The 16,574-nt window shown below is 41.1% G+C and overlaps 1 non-coding gene across 1 annotated transcript; it reads left to right on the forward strand.

Annotated features, from left to right (window-relative positions):
• The first annotated feature begins 12,319 nt into the window (after positions 1 to 12,319).
• On the forward strand, positions 12,320 to 12,533 carry LOC118534336 (small nucleolar RNA U3). The gene has a single exon (XR_004916617.1). It is a non-coding gene; the product is annotated as a small nucleolar RNA U3 (small nucleolar RNA).
• Positions 12,534 to 16,574: the final 4,041 nt, after the last annotated feature.

The following is a 16,574-nucleotide window of genomic DNA, read 5'->3' on the forward strand; positions in this document are numbered from 1 at the left end:
GAGGTAGTTATCAGACAACTTCAGAAGGTAGACCATTGAACAAGATGAATGGCCTGTGTCTTCAAACAGTCAATGTCACCACAAATAAGAGACAACAAAAAGGAGAAGAGATATTTTGGGTTTCAAAGAACTAAAAAGAATGTGTGACTGTATTTATTTAGTCCTTTTGATCCCAGAACATCTCCTCACCTTTAGGTGGCTGTCTCTGATGGTGATGACATTCCCTTGTTTGTAGGGGACAGGCCAGATGTCCAGCTTAATGGCCTACATCCTGAAGTTGTCTGATCATTTCGTCCTGATTAAATTCAGCCTAACCCTTTGGCCAGGACACTCCATAGTTACCGCTGTGTGTGTCCCAGCTCAGCCTACCCGGAGACCACGAGTGTCCAGTTTGCCCATCACCATTCTTGTGATAGCAGCACTGGTTACTTTGCTAAGGGAAGGGCCTATGAGATCTGTTCATAGCAAGACACACGATTTTCTTTCTAAAATTAGTGATTTGGTAAGTGGTACTCTGAGAATGTATGCAGATCCTCTTCTCTACAGTCTTTCTCTAAAATGTCGCCATCTTTTAAGGATCCCGACAGTGTGTCATAACCCTGTGTGTGTTTGTACATTGGAAGAATTCTAACTTTATCATTCCTATACAACGTGTATTTGCTGGCAATGTGATGTGGAAAAGAACATTCCCTCCCTGTTCATTATCATTAAAGTTTTTGTTTTGACAATCACGTGGCCTATTGATTTTTTACATTTGATGCTCTAATCTGTTACTATCATGGTGATTTCGTGGATCTGGATACACAGTAATGTAAATATTCTTGGTTCTCCTCGTCATATTTAATGCTGAGTCTCCATCTCTTTTAGGCTAAACATACCCTACGGAAAAGAAATTTTGGCTGTGTTTGTCTCTCTGTGGTATGGGTTTTCTTTTCTGTGTGTGCACCTATGTGTGTCTATATGTGAGTTTGGGGTTTAGGAAGGTTGTATAGGTAGGGCTGAGGTTTTGGATTTGTTTGGTTCCTTATTAGTTTGTGAAACTTTTCACATTCAGTCTCTAAGTTTTAAGTGATCTCTTAACCTCAAATTGTTGACATTATTCTATTTTCTCTTTCCTTCTGTCTGATGGGGGGCTTGACCCCAGGACCCAGGGATCATGACCTGAGCCAAAAGCAGATGCTTAGCCGACTGAGCCAAAAGGTTTTGGACATGTTTGGTTCCTTATTAGCTTGTGAAACTTTTTTTTTTTTTTAAAGATTTTTTATTTATTCATTTGACAGAGAGAGACACAGTGAGAGAGGGAACACAAGCAGGGGGAGTAGGAGAGGGAGAAGCAGGCTTCCCCGCGGTGCAGGGAGCCCGATGTGGGGCTCGATCCCAGGACCCTGGGATCACGACCTGAGCCGAAGGCAGACGCTTAACGACTGAGCCACCCAGGCACCCCACTTGTGAAACTTTTCACATTCAGTCTCTAAGTTTTAAGTGATCTCTTAACCTCAAACTGTTGACATTATTCTATTTTCTCTTTCCTTCTGTCTTAACCTGCCTCTTCTTATACTCTTGTTTCCACCCAGTGAAACAGATGCCGTTTACATCTTATTTTTCCCACCTGCTCCACTCCCAGATTCTTGTTTTAGAGGTACAGTTAAGTAGATTCAACAGTGATCAGCTGTTCGAAAGTCGAAATTTCCCCAGTCATCTCTTGTTGGATGGAGTTCACCTTCAAAGGACTCCTAGTGATGGAATCAGGACTCCCTGAAGGTTCCATATTGAATACTCTTTTTCTACTGCCTGCATACATGGACATCCTAGCTGAGTAGAAAGTACTTGCACAATGAGATTTTACTGAGCTTTAAAAATAGAGTGCTTTCTCAGGGAAATACAAATCCAAACCACAGTGAGATACCACCTCACACTGCCAGAATGGCTAAAATTACCAACTCAGGAAACAACAGATGTTGGCAAGAATAGGGAGAAAGGGGAACCCTCTCACACTGTCGGTGGGAATGCAAACTGGGGCAGCCACTCTGGAAAATACTTTGAAGTTTCCTCCAACAGTTAAAAATAGGAATGCCTGGGTGGCTCAGTCGCTTAAGCATCTGCTTTTGGCTCAGGTCATGATCCCTGGGTCCCGGGGTCAAGAACCCCATCAGACTCCCTGCTCAGCGGGAAGCCTGCTGCGCCTTCTGCCTGCCACTCCCCCTGCTTGTGCACTCATGCTTTCTCTCTGGCAAGTAAATAAATAAAATATTTTTAAAAATTAGAAAGTTAAAAATAGAGCTACCTATTAAGCCACAATTTATTTATTTAAAAAAAATAAAGGTATTTATCCAAAGGATACAAACATAGTGTTTTGAAGGGGCACCTGCACCCCAATGTTTATAGGAACAATGTCCACAACAAAGTATGGAAAGAGTCCAGATGTCCATCGACAGATGAATGGATAAAGAAGATGTGGCATATATACATACGATGGAGTACTACTCAGCCACCAAAAAAATGAAATCTTGCCATTTGCAACAACATGGATGGAACTAGAGGGTATTATACTAAGTGAAATAAGTCAGCCAGAAAAAGACAAAATACCATATGATTTCACTCATAGATGGAATTTAAGAAACAAAACAGAAGAATATAAGGAAAGGGAAGGAAAAATAAAAGAAGAGGAAAACAAGAGAGGGAGACAAAGCATAAGAGACTCAACTATAGAATACAAACTGAGGGTTGCTGGAGTGGAGGTGGGTAGGGGGATGGGGTAAACTGGGTGGTGGGCATTAAGGAGGGCTTTTGATGTAATGAACCCTGGGTGTTATATGCAACTGACAAATCATGGAATTCTTTTTTAAATTATTTTATTTATTTATTTGAGAAAGAGAGCATGAGAGAGTGAGAACACAAGCAGGAGAGAGGGGTAGAAGGAGAGGGAGAAGCAGACTCCGTGCTGAGCAGGGAGCTGGATATGGGACTTGATCCCAAGATGACCTGAGCCCAAGGCAGACGCTTAACTGACTGAGCCACCCAGGTGCCCTGAATCACTGAATTCTACCTCTGCGACTAATAATACAGTATATGGTAATTAAATGGAATTTAAATAAAAAATTTTAAAAGAAAAATATATATATTGCCTTGCTTTGTATGCTTGATTGGGATATAGAATGTAAACTGATTTTCTTTCCATTGGATATAAAGTGGTCGTTTTGGTGGTTGCTGGGGGGCAAGTCTGTAGCTTCAGAGGAGTTTTCTTCTTTTTCTTTGAAATCTATTAGTTCTATGAGGATAGGTCTTAGCATTGGCTCCTCTGGTTCCGTCTCCCGCAGGCATCCAGGACTTTCTCTCTGACCCTGTCTCAGTATCTTTTGTTCATTTCTATTCTCTTGGCTGCTTTCTTTTCTGTATTCAATGTCCACTATAATTTTGCACCAATTTGCCCTTATGAATCTTGTTGATCAGCCTCTTTTCCAGAGAATTTTTGTTCAGTTTTTTCCTAGTTTTGCCAATTCTAGTTTCCCATTTCTTGTTTCTTGCCCACTTCTCTTTGGAGTCGTGTTTGTTAAATGAACTTTTACCTTTTCATGTCTACAAATGCTTGTTCGTACATTTCATTCATGTCGGGATGTCATTTTACAGTTTTCCTATGTTTTGTGATTGATTTCAGGGGGGATCTTTACTGAGCTGAAATGTTTGACTCTCTATTTCTGCTTGTTTTGTTTTCTTCTGTCACCTTGGGACACCGGTCTGCTCTATCATTTTCACTTTAACACACCTGGGTTTGCTGGAATGAGAAACAAAAGTTCCACGTAGGAACGAATGAGTGCTCTGAGTAGCTTAGTGGATTTCTGAGGTCTGGATCCCTCTCTTTGGTGTAATTATCCTAATAGATGTAAAGGTATGGGGATGGGGTGGTTTGTCTTCTGATCCTGGGATCCTGTTTTCTTCCAATAGGTTCTTTCATTTTTACCAGTGGCTTCATTCTCTTTACCAAAAGCCTCCAAAGGACGCTACCTTCATCCAGGTCTGCCCCCTGGCACTGGCGACCGTGCCCCCCTGAGTGTCACCTCTGTCCTCCACACCGTGCAGCCCCTTCCTTCTGATCCAAGTAGCCGAAGCTGGAGTCAGCAGGCCTCAGGCACCCTCTGAGCTCTTCCCACTCTCTTTCTGCCATCATTCACCTGTGTTCCCTGCTGAGAAGCCCTCCCTGAAGTCCTCTCCTCTAAGTGCCTGGTCTGTGCTGACCCCCCTGCTGTCTCTGGCTCCCAGACCTGGCTAAGTACTAACTATCTGGAGTCCACAGTTGTCTCTGGCCCCTGGCTATTCAGGGACAGGGTTATGAGCAGTGTTACTGACTCTCGAGGTTAAACCCTAACCCTTTAAAGTCATGTGTTGAGAGATTCAGCTGCCATTATCCTCAGTGGACTTGTACTCTTTATCACTCTTTTCTAGATGCAGAATGTCAGTAGCACACACAAGTAGACGGAATTGTAGAACAGATCATCCCCGTCCTCATCAGCCAGGTTCAACAGTTATCAACTTAGGGCTGAACTTTAATACAATCCCACCCACTTACTTTTTCCTATATTATTTAAAGCAAATCCCAGACATCATATTTCATTTGCAGTTTTATCTGTGTTTCCCTAAATGAGAACTCTTTTTCAAAGTATTATCATCATAACCTTTAAATATTCATAAATTAATTTAAAATATTTAATATCATAAAATACATAGTGTTCAAATTTCCCATTGTTGTATTTAAGCTGTTTTCTCTGTATCAGGATCCAAATAAAATGCACACACTCTGATCAGTAGGACCTGTCTTCAAGCCTCCTAGCAATGTGTAGATTTCTCCTCAGTTTCTCCCTTTCCTTAGTCTTACCTCCTTCCCTCCCCCTCCCTCTGGCTCTCACTCTCTGCTTCTCTCCCTCTCCAGCTCTTGTTCTCTCCTTTTTTTTTACTCATTTTTGAAAATACTGAGGTGTTTGTTCTGGAACATTCCCACAGAATGTGTTATAGCCAGATATACATTAACACAGTCCATCATACTTCCTCTTAGTTCGTGGTGGAATCTCCACTGTTCGTGGAGAACAGTGTTATTACAAAGAAATGCAAGCCACACATGGAATTTAAGATTTTCTGGCAGGAACATTGAAAAGTAAAAAGTATAAGTGCACAACAATCAAAAATAATCTTGCATCTTGCCGCTTAATGCTTCACATTAAGGGAAACAGAATTCCACCAGAGTAATAAAAATGTGATTAATAGAAAAATAGTCTATATTTCTTCAGGTTTTAAGTTTACATTTAAGTGAGCTGTAAATGAAATATAATTAAAATGCAGTTCTAAGGAAAGAGGTCCTACTAACCGCATTCCAAATATTCAGTAGCCCCTTGATTCTAACAACTGCTGTGTTGGACTGGCAGATGTAGAAACTGATCAGTTTCAGGCTTGACATGTTGGCAAGACTTCCTCTCAAGTGCTGTGTGCTCTTCCATCAGGAAGCACCTCAGGTCCCCTTATGTTCAAGGCCCATCCGTCAATTGATTCTGTGGAGCAAAATGATGATATTCCATCATCATGGTTTGGATCCTAGAAGACTAGAAGAGGGGAGGTGGTGTCTGGGGATGGGTGAGGTGATGGGGATTAAGAATTGCACTTGTGGTAATGAGCACTGGGCAATGTATGGAAATGTTCAATCACCATGTTGTAAACCTGAAACTCATGGAACACCATATGTTAACTGTACTGGAAATATATATTTTATAAAATTTTAAGACAATTTTATTTTATATTTTTTTAAGATTTTATTTATTTATTTGACAGAGAGAGACACAGCGATAAAGGGAACACAAGCAGGGGGAGTGGGAGAGGGAGAAGCAGGCTCCCCACTGAGCAGGGAGCCCGATGCAGGGCTCGACCCCAAGACCCTGGGATCATGACCTGAGCCGAAGGCAGATGCTTAATGACTGAGCCACCCAGGCGCCCCCAAAAATTTTAAGACAATTTTAAAAAGATGGAACATTGCTTGCTAGATTTCTTTGAGTTGACCTCATGCCATTGACCCGTGGTTGTATTCCTCTAAGCAAACATGGGAAGTTCGAGGTCATGGGTCAGTGATGGATGATGTCCACAGTGGATGTGTGCAGTGCTGTTCAGTGACATAGAAGCTGAGGTTGAGAAGAGAGAAACAGGCAGGCAGGGGAAGTGATGCCCTGAAGCACCTCCTCACTTCTTCAGCACACGTTCCCACCTAGATCTTATGAGCCAGAGACTTAGGAGGTCGCTGTAGCACCGATAAAGGTAATGGTCAACATTCAATGTTTGCGGGTCCTGTTCCTGGGTTCCCAAGGAAGCTATGCTTTCACATTTACCAAGGTCAAAATGAATCCACAAAAACTCGATGCATGGGCTCTATTTCCACCCCAAGCACACATTGTACATCTGCTTTATTAAAGAAAATAACCCAAAGGAGCATTCTGGAAAAGATAAGAAAAAGGAAGACACTTCCTTGGTTCCCATAAATTAAAGTCATGCAGCCCTGCATATACTAGAAACCTAAGATCGGGAAATGCAGTGTCTTTCTACAATGTCTTTGTCTAACAATTGTAACTTTTTATGTAAAAAATGTATATAACCTTATACCAAAATTTCCTTTGTCAGGACACCCTCTTCTTTGTAAAGATTGCCTGTCCCATGCAGCTGTCCTAATTGGGGCTCAAGTAAAACTCTCATCCTCTTTTTTTTTTCTTTAGAAATTCTAAAAAGTTTATTCATTTTGCATCGACAGCATCAATTCCTTCAATTTAGTGGCTGGACTTGCCTGAGTTGAAGGTGCAATGGGTGTGGCCATATGGCACTGAGCATTCAAGGTAGAGGACAGAGGACAGGATCAACCGCTTCTGAAACCTTATCTTCACCCAGCCCATGCCAGTCTCCAAGCACACTGCATAATATTGCTGTGTGAGATTCAGCAAAGGCTTTATCTTTTTTATTTCAAGTTTTTACTTAATTTCCAGTTAACATAGAGTATAATATTAGTTTCAGGAGTAGAATTTAGTGATTCATCACGTACATACAACACCCAGTGCTCATCAGAGCAAGTGTCCTCCTTAATGCCCATCACCCATTTAACCCATCCCCCTGCCCACCTCCCCTCCAGCAACCATCAGTTTGTTCTCTATAGTTCAGAGTCTGTTGTATGGTTCTTTTCTTTTCTTCATCCCTATGTTCATCTGTTTTGATTCTTAAATTCCATATGTAAGGGAAATTAACAGTATTTGTCTTTCTCTGACTGACTTATTTCTCTGAGCATCACACACTCTAGCTCCACCCACATCATTGCTAGAACTGATACACAAATTCAGTAAAGTCGTAGGATTCAAAATCAATGTACAGAAATCTGTTGCATTTCTATGCACCAATAAGGAAGCAACAGAAAGAGCAATCAAGGAATTGATCCCATTTACAATTGCACCAAAAACCATAAGATACTAGGAATAAAATTACCAAAGAGGTAAAAGATCTCTACCCTGAAAACTACAGAACACTTACGAAAGAAATTGAAGAGCACAGAAAGAAATGGAAAAACATCCCATGCTCATGGATTGGAAAAACAGCTATTGTTAAAATGTCTATACTACCCAAAGCAATCTACACATTTAATGCAATCCTTATCAAAATGCCACCAGCATTTTTTATAGACCTAGAACAAACAATCCTAAAATTTGTATGGAACCACAAAAGACCCTGAACAGCCAAAGCAATCCTAAAAAGGAAAGGCAAAGCTGGAGGCATCACGATTCCAGACTTAAAGCTCTATTACAAAGCTGTAGTCATTAAGACAGTATGGTCCTGGCACAAAAACAAACACATAGATCAATGGAAGAGAACAGAGCCCCCCAAAATGGACCCACAACTATATGGTCAGCTAATCTTTGACAAAGCAGGGAAGAATATCCAACAGAAAAAAGACAGTCTCTGACACATAGTGTTGGAAAAACTGGACAGCTAAATGCAAAGAATGAAACTGGACCACTTTCTTACACCATATACAAAAAATAAATTCAAAATGGATGAAAGACCTAAATGTGAGATAGGAAACCATCAAAATCCTAGAGGAGAACACAGGCAGCAACCTCTTTGACCTCAGCCATAGAAACTTCTTACTAGATGTGTCTCTGGAGGCAAGGGACACATTTTTTTTTTTGTCTATTTTCTGGTGTTTGTGGGACCCTGACTTTCTTTGGAAGAAAAATTTGTCAAATCCCTTTACCTTAAAAGTGATAAAAGTGAAAGCTACAAAAGTTACATGACTTATTTGAAGTCACACAGGGATGAGTGTTTTGCAGCGCTAATAAAAGTACCCAAAACAGGGGCACCGGGGGTCTCAGTCAATTGAGCATCTGACTCTTGAATTCAGCTCAGGTCATGATCTCAGGGTCATGAGACCCTGTGGGCCTCTGTATTGGGCATGGAACCTGCTTAAGATTCTCTCTCTCCCTCTGCCTCTGCCCCTTCACTCCACCCCCCCCTTCACACCTATATGCTCACTCTTGCTCTCTCTCAAAAAAAAAAAAAGGAATCATAACAATAATAGGTCACTGAGTGATATTGTCCTAAGCATTTTGCAAAGCACTGTTACATATATTATGGCATTTTATTTTCATCATAATCATTTGAGGTAATATTATTGTCCATAAATAAAGAGTAGGAAATCTGAGGAGAAACACTAAAATAATTTATTTGGCCAAATTAAAAATAGACAAAATTAGAAAAAACACTATAAGAGCAAGTAAGTTATTGCTTTCAGTTTGGGAACAGTAAGAGTAACATGTTATCATGCATTTGTCCTATTTAATCCTCCTCTATGTGACCTGGCATAATTTCCAGAGCCTCCTCTTCATTCCACTAAACCATTTCTAGTGATGGCTGGACTCCTCCAGAGGCTCCCTGAAATGGTTATGGGTGTCAGGATGTCAGATACAATCTGGAGGCAAGAACGATGCATCTGTCCTTTGGAATTGGTAGTTTCGTTCCCACCTCGCCGAAGTTGGCATGACATCAAATGACAGGAAGGGATAATTTCCCTTTAAATTTGGGTGTCCGAAGTCTCAGTGATTGTGATCTACTGGGCTGCACTGTCCTGAACTTTCTGGTTTCTTTTTTTTCTTTGAATACCCAATCTCTCTATTTTTTCTAAATTTAATTTTTAAATTCTTTTTTTAAATTTAAATTCAATTAATTAACATATAGTGTATTATTTGTTTCAGGGGTACAGGTCTGTGATTCATCAGTCTTATATAATCCCCAGTGCTCATTACAACACATACCCTCCCCGATGTCCATCACCATGTTACCCCATCCCCACCACCCCCTTCCCTTCAGCAACCCTCAGTTTGTTTCCTTTTTTTTTTTTTAAGATTTTTTTTTATTTATTTGACAGAGAGAGACACAGCTAGAGAGGGATCACAAGCAGGGGGAGTGGGAGAGGGAGAAACAGGCTTCCTGCCGAGCAGGGAGCCCGATGTGGGGCTTGATCCCAGGACTCTGGGATCATGACCTGAGCAGAAGGCAGACGCTTAATGACTGAGCCACCCAGGTGTTCCCCTCAGTTTGTTTCGTAGATTAAAAGTCTCTTATGATTTGTCTCCCTCTCTGGTTTCGTCTTTTTTATTTTTTCCGCTCTTCCCCTATGATCCTCTGTTTTGTTTCTTAAATTCTGCGTATCAGTGAGATCATATGATAATTTCCTTTTCTGATTGACCTATTACGCTTAGCATAATATCCTCTAGTTCCATCCATGTCGTTGCAAATTGCAAGATTCCGTTTTTTGATGGCTGTGTAATATTCCATCATATATATATATATATATATATATATATATATACACACACACACACACTACATCTTCTTTATCCATTCATCTGTTGATGGACATCTGAGCTCCTTCCATAGTTTGACTATTGTGGGCACTGCTGCTACAAACATTGGGGTGCAAGTGCCCCTTTGGATCACTACATTTGTATGTTTGGGGTAAATACCCAGTAGTTCAATTGCTGGGTCATAGGTAGCTCTATGTTCAACTTTTTGAGGAACCTCCATACTGTTTTCCAGACTGACTGCACCAGCTTGTATTCCCACCAACATTGTATGAGGGTTCCCCTTTCTCTGCATCGTTGCCAATATCTGTCATTTCCTGCTTTGTTAATTTTCACCATTCTGACCAGTGTCTCATTGTGGTTTTGATTTGTATTTCCTTGATGCCGACTGGTGTTGAAAATTTTTCATGTGTCTATTGGCCATTTGGATGTCTTTGGAAATGTCTGTTCATGTCTTCTGCCCATTTCTTGATTGGATTATTTGTTCTTTGGGTGTCGAGGTTGATAAGTTCTTTATACATTTTGGACACTAGCCGTTTATCTGATATGTCATTTGCAAATATCTTCTCCCATTCTGTCGGTTGTCTTTTGGTTTTGTTAGACCTTTCTGGTTTCTTATTAGTGGCTACATTATTATAAAACTTTCTTCCTTGAACATCTCTGTTGAAGTTTGAATTAATAGCAATATGACAAAGAGGATTTATTTTTGTAAGGCAAGAAACTTGGAGAAGACCGGTCCCATCAATGGGCAAAACCAGGTAAATTTCACTTCCTTTCAAAGGAAAATTGAATTAGAAATTAGAGTTCTGACAGCTTTCAAGGGGGACTGTCAGGTGCCTGAGGCATATGTCTTCAAGGGTTTGTGTCTCTGCAGTAAACTGGAGGAAGTTAAGATGGGGTCAGATGGGCCAGGTCCCCTTCAATGCGAGAGTCCTCCGCAGTTTCTCCTCTGCCTTAGAGACTGGGTTGAAAATATCCTTGTTCTGCTATTCCTACTTCTCTGTTTTAGATAAAAGGTATACAACTCAGTGCTTCCTACTCATAAATTGATCATTATAAGAATAGCCTGGAAGAGTTAGTACAAATACAAGTTTGTAGTCCTGGTTTCTAGCAATTCTGATTCAACGGGCTTACATGGGGCCTGGAATCTACTTACTGCACTCAGGTGTTTAGTCAGTTTGGAGACTCTCTGATATCATGGATGTCCCTTACAGTTCTTTAGAGTGATGATTTCATATATATTAGGACTTCTAGTCTTCAAAATCAACTTGTCAAGGAAGTATTACATTTTCCTGGTTTGCAGATGAAGAAACCAAGTCACAGAGAGGGTCTGTAACTGGCCCAAGGTCCCCTTGCTATAGGTGCTGGGGCCAGGTGTCAGGTAGAGCCCCCTCCTACCCCAAGCCCCCTTCCCACATTTTCCATTCACTCATATCTTTCCATATAGGTGCTTCCTTTGCCTAGACCTCATTTCTGCCCCAAACCTCCTGGATAAATTTTTTCATTGGAAAAATATCTTCACAACAAGCTAATAGCATCATGTTCTGACCACTAGCTATTAATGTGAGACATGGTGCTTAATAAAAATACTTTTGCTTTCACATCTCCAATTAACATCAATATATCGTACAAAGTGGGTTTTAATATTAACTTATTTTTTAATAGATGTTCATCCATTCCACTTACTTTTAGGGAAAGTCCTTCGTATTCTGGTGAAGCATACTGGTGACTTTATTTTAAAAATCAAATAATTGAGGGGCACCTGGAGGACTCAATAGGTGGGGCATGCGACTCTTGATCTCAGAGTTGTGAGTTCAAGCCCCATGTTGGGTGTAGATTACTTAAAAAGAAAATAATTGAAAAAAATAAAATTAAAATTTATAAATGTATATGTGTATCAGGAAATTTTTTACTCTCTACCTTCTCACATTGATATATTTACATTGTGTTTACTTATACCATAACGAATGCCTTAATTACTGTAGCTTTATAGTGAGCTTTGAAATTTAGTAAACTTCTCCATTTTAATTCTTCGAGGTCATCTTGGCTATTCTAGGTACACTGATTTCCATATACATTTGAGAATTAGCTTGTAAATTTGCCCCCAAAATGCCTTCTCCAGTATGAATCAGAATAATGCTAATTTGATATTCCAACAATATTGAGTCTTCTAATCCATGACTGTAATATATATTTTTCCAATTATTTAGATCTCCTTTAATTTATCTCAGCAATAGTTTTCAGGGATCTTTGTTATATGTGTTCTTATGCATTTAATTGTGGTGGACTTGAATCTCTATTCTGTCTATTGAATTTCATTTCCTTTTTTTTTTTAATTTCATTTTCTAAATGCTCACTGCTAGTATGGAGAAATACAGTAGATTATTACATGAATGTTACTGAGGTATAATTTAGGTACAGTAGACTGCATCACTTTAAAGTGTACAATTAAGACTATACTTTCAGGGATCATTTCTATAGTTTGTTACTACAGAAGTTTCTCTGAACGTGTAGAGTACCTGAAACCATGAGGAGGAGATGCAGTGTTCTCTCCTGAGCATGAAGCTGGCTTTAGGTGTTGTTTCCACAGCTGCCAATTGCCATTGATGATCGTTCTTCTCCTCCTTTGGAGGAGTAAGAGAGAGAGAGCGCAGTGTGAGTGCTTTCTCAACAAAATAAAAATTAAAAAAGATAAACTGTACTACTAAATGCATTTTCACAGATGTACATACAATTGAAACTACTGCTCCATTCAGGACACAGGGCATTTCCTCTACCTCAAAGCTTCCCTTGGGTGGCCCCATTGAAGTCCCTCATTGCCTTCACCCTCAGCCCCAGGCAACCACTGGCATCAAAGTGGGCTTGCATTTTTAACAACATTATGTAAATGGAATTCTTTTATGCCTACATTCCTTTCTGCAGCCTAAGGAGTCTAAAATGTATCCATATTACTACATGGATCACCAGTTCAAACTTTTTTATTGCTAAGTAGTATCCTTCTGTGTGGATATATTCTGTCTGTACTTTCACCTATTAATGGACATCTATGTAGTTTCCTGGGTTTAGCCATTGTGAATAAAGCTATGATGAATATTCATGTGCAGTTTGTTGTGTGGCCATATTGTGTATATACTTATGAGAGGAATGGCTGTTGATGTGATTGGTAAATGTTTACCTGTGGTTCAGCTTTTCTCGGTAGTTGGACCATTTTTCATTCCCACAAGTGTATGAAACTTCTAGTTACTTTACATCCTCACCACATGTATTTTCAATCTTCGTAATTTTAGCCACGGGGATGGATGTGTAATGGTAACTCACTATAGTATTAATTTATCATCCCAATGCCTGAGTGTGCTGTCGAAAACTGACCTCTGTGCTTCAGAGCCAAAATATAAGACGAAGACAGAGTTTGGAATATTGAGGAACAATAGCTTTATTGCTTTTCGGGGCACAGGAGGCTAGAACAGGCCAAGGCCCTCGAAAACTGTAAGTCCCCTCCCCCCGGAGGCAGGGGCAGGGGGGTGGTTTATTTTGACAGAAATTGTGTGGGTGCTGCCAGCCTCCTTCATCATGTCTTTAGGGTGGTACCAGGCTCCTGAAACAAAAGGCTTAGAAGGTAGGAGTGGAGGTTTGCAGAAGAGAAGGAAAAGGTTACTTAGTTTAAAATTGAGCCTTGCGGACACGTTAGTGAAGCCATTTTGATTTATGTTCAACTTTATGCTTTTAAATGGTTTCAAGTGGAGCATCTTTTCAAGTGCTTTTTGGCCATTTGTGTATCTTCTTTTGTGAAGCATTTCTTCTTCAAGTCTTTTGACCAGTTCTCCTACTGCATTGTCTTATCAGACACAATCTGTGTCAGAACATTACACTGAAAACTACAGAGCATTACTTCAAGAATTTAAAGAACTAAATACATGGGGAGATAAAATTTGTGGTGGACTGGAAGGCTCATTATGGTTTAGATGTCAATTCTTCACAAATTGATCAACAGATCTAATACAGTGCCAATCAACATTCCAGCAGATATTTTAGTAAGTATTTAAGCTGATCCAAATGTTTATATGGAAATGCAAATCATCTTGAATTATCAAAGCAATGTTAAGAAGAAGGAGAAAGCGATAGACTTACATTGTCTATTCCAGAATTACTGTATAAATATTTTTGCAATTTAAAAGTGATTTGTCCTATTATTATTCAGTATAAGAGTTTCTGCACATTCTCACTGCAGCTTGGATGTTGCTTTACCCCTTTTTTACTCTAGTTACTTGATCTAAAATTTAGCCAATATTTCCATAGTTTTTAAGTCGGGAGAGAATACTGAAGCTAGAAAGCATTTAACTTAACAGAGAGAAAGACAGATCACTGATCATTAGGGCAAGGAGGACCCTATAAGACTTAGTGAACTTGCCTCTATTTCCCCAGTTGGCCAAGACAGAGTGGGGAGCTACTGATACCAGCAGTTTCCTCTGCAGAGCTTCACGGTGTTGACTGCTTTGGGCTAACATGGAACCTAGGTGTTGGCTATGTCCTAGAGGCTGAAATCGGGTTGAGGTCCAGGGTCCCTGAGCCAGGACAGGTCATCCAGTTATTGGAAAACACAGAGGGAGACCAGGATAACCACTGAGACCATCCCCAGGCAGCACTGGCCACTTCCTCCAAGGAATCGACCACCACTACACTTCTCATGACTTCTACTTACTAGACTGAGAGCCCCACGATAATTGGGATAATGTTTTACTCATCTCTGTACTCATGACTCCTAGGACCAAACCAAGCACTGAGGAAGCTCTCAGAGACATCCCTTCACTGATCCGATAAAGGTGGTGGCAAATCTCTAATCTCAACTACATTCCTGTCCCAAATATCCTGCAGAAATGCTCTCTGTTTTCTTCCAGGAGGCAACAAATACCCTTCCTTAAAGGGGAGCCTGCCCTACACTCTCAATGCCCCATGACACTCCCCTGTGGTGAGTTCTGATGAAGAGGGGACGGTCCTCTTGGATTCCTCTCAATGGTTCTGTCATTAAGAAGAGATGTCCTCGGCCTAGCCCCCTCCCCACTCCATCCTCTGCACTGCCACCATACCCCAGGTTAGGAGAGCTACAACAATTTTTAAAAAGATTTTATATATTTATTTGAGAGAGAGAGAGTGAGGCAGAAAGCAAGAGTGAGAGAGACAGAGAGAAAGATAGAGAAGAGCTGGGGAAGGGACAGGGAGAAGCAGACTCCACTGCTGAGCAGGAAGCCCCCCTGCCCTGCCCATGGGGCTTGATCCCTGGAGCCTGGAGCTGAAGGCAGACTCTCAATGAACTGAGCCACCCAGGTGTGCTGAGCTACAAGATTTTGTTTGCATTCTTCCTCTCACTGCTTTGACCTCCTCAGTGAAATCTTATTGATGTCAGAATTCCAACTTCTTAACACAGACTAAGGAAAATGAAATACTCAACACAGAGTCAAGACATATTGTGTGTAAAGACTTTTGAAACCATAAATTCAGAATATTATTGGTATCACTGCCTCAGAGGCAAGGGTCTCCTACCCTGGCCCTTCCTGACCTTAGGGCAGAACTAGTTGCAGTAAGAATGGACATCTCCAACACTTATCCAAACATCACTGATCCCTCTAAGCCCATACTTACTTGGAGGACATCCACCGTGAGGGCAGCTCCAAGGTCAAAGCTAGGGGTCTGGGGCAGAGCCTCATGGTCACATCCTCCTCCTCTTTTTTTTTTTAATTAATTTATTTATTTGACAGAGAGAGACATAGCGAGAGAGGGAACACAAGCAGGGGGAGTGGGAGAGGGAGAAGCAGGCTTCCCACGGAGCAGAGAGCCCGATGCGGGGCTCGATCCCAGGACCCTAGGATCATGACCTGATCCGAAGGCAGATGCTTAACAACTAAGCCACCCAGGCAGGTGCCCCTCATCCTCCTCCTCTTGGAATTGGTGTTTCCCAACACTACAAACCAACACCGATCCATCCTGCGGGGCTCCTCGGCAGGTGCACAGGTTCACCGTGGACGAAGTTACTCCCCTAGCTCTCCATGCTCAGCTCCAGCTGCTCCTTGCGCAGTTGGATGCTGCTGTATGCATTCCTCAGTTTCCCCTGATTTTTCCAAACTCAACTTGTCCTTATTCTTACTTCCTTTGGCAACCTCCTGCAACACCATTGCCTTGTCCTTCCTTGGGTTATTCTCATCCTCCAAACCTGCTGATTTTCTGTCTTCCATCTGCTCCCTCCGTTCTCTGTTTTCATTGTGGACTCAGCTCAGGCTCCTGCAGGAGACACACAGTGAAGGGACCAAGTAAGGTGTCAGCTGCAGTCCCCAGGGCTGCTTAACAGGCACCTCAGTCCTTCGTGCACTCACAGAAACTGAGCAGGAAGGGACTTTGGAGAATTTGAATAACAACCTTATCTTACCAATGAGGAAACTGAGTCCCAGAAAGATTAAGAGATTTTCCCAAATTCCTTCATCAGTTGGTGGCAGCAGAGCCCCCACACAGGCCTTGGCTGCAAGCTTCCCTGTCGAGGCACCTAAAATACCCTCCAGGAACCCACGTCTAAATTTCAGGGGACACTGAAATTAGAAGTTCAACTTAAAAATAAATAAATACTTTTCAGGAGACTTTGGATCAAATGTAGATATTTCCATTGTTAAAAATACCAGAAAGTCCTTCCTGGGGACAAATCTTTTCTCCCAGGTATAT

The sequence above is a fragment of the Halichoerus grypus genome, chromosome 5 (assembly GCF_964656455.1).
Source record: "Halichoerus grypus chromosome 5, mHalGry1.hap1.1, whole genome shotgun sequence".
Classification (NCBI taxonomy): Eukaryota; Metazoa; Chordata; class Mammalia; order Carnivora; family Phocidae; genus Halichoerus; species Halichoerus grypus.